Genomic DNA, 3,135 nt, shown 5'->3' with positions numbered 1-3,135 from the left:
CATTATTTACTGTTATGAAGTCCAGGATATATTGTGTCACTTTAATATGACCTTGGTAGGTTGGGATAAGTTAAATTATTTTTACTTTTTATGGAGCTAAAGTAGACATGAAACTATAACAGGTACTCAACAAAAACTGAATAAGTCAAAGCATGACCACTTGTCCCTCTACCCACTTTTTAAATTTTTATTTTATTTTTTATATTATTTTGTTAATCCTCAGCTAAGGATATTTTTCCATTGATCTTTTAGAGAAAGTGGGAGAAGTAAAGATAGAGAGAAACATCAATGTGAGAAACACATCAATTGGTTGCCTTCTGTACGTACTTCAGGCTGCGGAAGAACCTGCAATTGAGGTAGTGCCCTTGGACCAGAATTGAACCCAGGACTCTGATCCACAGGCCCACACTCTGTCCACTGCGCCAAACTGGCTAGGGCTCAACCCACATTTTAGACTAAGGACTACAGAATGTCCCAGTAGCATCTCTCTTAATTCAAAGGGAGAGGAAGTCAAATTAACTGTTTGAATTGAAACAATCTCTTTCTCTCTCCCCCCACCTCCTCTCTCTTTCTTTCTCCCTCTCCTCTGCCTCCAACCAGGATTCAACATTGAAGTCAAAGGTAAAAGGGAATCAGCACTTTTAGTAACAAGGTTTAGCATTTATTGGTCACTTTCCATATGGCCAACACAATACAAGTATGGTAAATGTATTATGTAACGTTGTTCATCTATTCATTCAACAAACATTAGTTGAATGGCCTAGCCCCGTGGTTGGCAAACTGTGGCTCATGAGCCACATGCGGCTCTTTGGCCCCTTGAGTTTGGCTCCTCCACAAAATACCATGGCCTAGGTATTTTGAACAAATGGCATTAGAAGAAGTTTAAGTTTAAAAAATTTGGCTCTCATAAGAAATTTCAATCATTGTACTGTTGATATTGGCTCTGTTGACTAGTTTGCCAACCACTGGCCTAGCCAATGTTCTAAGTATCAGGGACACAACACTTATGAATTTGAGAGTTATAAAAAATATGGTCAGTGAAGAAGGTAACCAGTAATAAATAGGAAAAATTCAAATTGTGCAAATGTATCAAAAGAAATAACTTAGAAAACATAATAGAAGAATGTGGATGCAGGGGGTTCAGAGCAAGTGGAAAGGCCTCTTTAAAAAGATAACATTTAGGCTAAAACATGGATCAAAAAAGACCCATACAAATGAAGGTCTGGAAAAATAACTGCATCAGACAAAGAGAAGAATACATAAAAAATATATCCTAAGGCAAGAATTATTCTGGTTTGTCTGAGACAAGAAAAGAAATGACAGAGACTGCTGCATGATAAGCTAGGAAGAGATGGGGAAGACACAGGTTAGGAAAAGGAAGGAAGGCCACGCCATGGAGGACTTAGTGGCCCATGCTAAGGAAGTTTGTATTATTGAACTTGCAATGGGAAACCACTGAAATTTTGTTAAACAAGAGAATAACATGATTAGAAGTATTATACATGCTCTGGCTGCACAAGTGGAAGGAAAGATTTGGAGGGTGGTTCAAGAATGACTGTAGAAAGGCTAAATGGAAGGCTCTCTCCCCAGTGGTGTGGGAAGAGATAAAGAAAAGGGCATGGGTGATTAAAGATATAATATGGGTATTACATACAAATTTTACTGGTCAGTTGGGTGTGGGTAATGAAAAGCAGGCATATATCAGGAGTAAAATCTGGATTTTTAGTTTGAGCAACTGAAAGCATAATGGTATCATTTACTAATAAAAATAGAGGGAGGCAGAAGGCGCCATCAGGGGAGTACACATCCACCACAACAAAGAAGGTTCATTGCAAGAAGCCCAAGAGCCAGGAGACCCACCTAAGGCTGCTGGTCAAGCTACACAGGTTTCTGGCCGGAGGGACCAGCTCTACCTTCAATCAAGTGGTGCTGAGGAGGTTGTTCTGAGTTGCACCAACTGACTGCCTCCGCCCCTTTCAGGGATGATTGGCTAGATGAAGCTTTTTGGCCAGGAGGGCAAAACTGCTGTGGTTGTAGGGACTATAACTGATGATGAGCACATCCTGGAGGTGCCCAAACTGAAGGTGTGTGCACTTCATGTGAGCAGCTGCACTTGGCAGCGCATTCTCAAGGCCGGGGCAAGGTTCTCACCTTCGACCAGCTGACCTTGGACTCTCCCAAGAGCTGTGGCCCCGTCTAGCTTTCTCATCCTCGTAAGGGCCGTGAGGTGTAAAACCATCTCAGCAAGGCCCTAGGAACCCCCCACAGCCACACCAAACCCTACAAGCGATCCAAGGGCCAGAAGTTCGAGTGCACAAGAGTCTGCCAAGCTGGCCACGGCTACAAAAACTAAACCTAAATCCTACCCTGTTATTAAAAATATTTTGGATGCTGGGGGAGGGAGGGAAGAAAGAAAATAGCTGGAAATGAATGAGGAGGGGGATGTGTGAAGGGGGAGAATCAACACAATGGTTTTGAGCAAGTAAAGCAAGATATAAATCTAATTATGAACAAGTAAAATGACATATACATTGATTAATATGAAGTCAAAGCAGGAGATAAAAATTTGGAGTAAACTGGGTAATAGAACTTATTTAAAGAATGAAAATGGTTAGATTATATATTAGAAAGAAGAGGAAAAGGGAAGTGGAATGGAAACGGAGAGATGAGGAAGGGAAAAGAGGAAAAACAAAACAAAACAGGAGAGGGTCTAATTTAGCTTTAGGACATACAGTATTAGAATTTGAACAGAAATAGAGAGTCTGGGACTGAATAAATAGAAAGGAAATCAGAAGAGTCACTTATAGTCAAAGCTAAGGGAATAAAATATTTCAAGGATATAATATACTAAATGCTAGTAAGTGGTTTAATAATGTAATATAAAGAAATATCCACAACAAATTTTAACATAATACTGAGGTAATTATTAGTACTATCTCTACTTTAAAGTTGAGAAAACAAAAGTTTTAGAAAAATATAAATTAGAAAGCAAAGTCTGAAAATAGGATTCTAATTGAAATTGATAATAAAAAAGAAGTTTTTCATAAGGAAAGGGAGATTTCATTATTTATTTATTTATTTTAATATATTTTATTGATTTTTTTACAGAGAGATAGAGAGCTAGAAACGTCGATG

At 38.9% G+C, this 3,135-nt stretch overlaps 1 pseudogene; it reads left to right on the top strand.

Moving 5' to 3' along the window:
• The first annotated feature begins 1,393 nt into the window (after positions 1–1,393).
• On the top strand, positions 1,394–2,353 carry LOC118705983 (annotated as a pseudogene).
• The last annotated feature ends 782 nt before the right edge of the window (positions 2,354–3,135 follow it).

This window comes from Pipistrellus kuhlii, unplaced genomic scaffold (assembly GCF_014108245.1).
Source record: "Pipistrellus kuhlii isolate mPipKuh1 unplaced genomic scaffold, mPipKuh1.p scaffold_m20_p_5, whole genome shotgun sequence".
NCBI classification, from domain to species: domain Eukaryota; kingdom Metazoa; phylum Chordata; class Mammalia; order Chiroptera; family Vespertilionidae; genus Pipistrellus; species Pipistrellus kuhlii.
The sequence above is the reverse complement of the archived record's forward strand: the minus strand, read 5'-3'. Positions and strand labels throughout refer to the sequence as shown.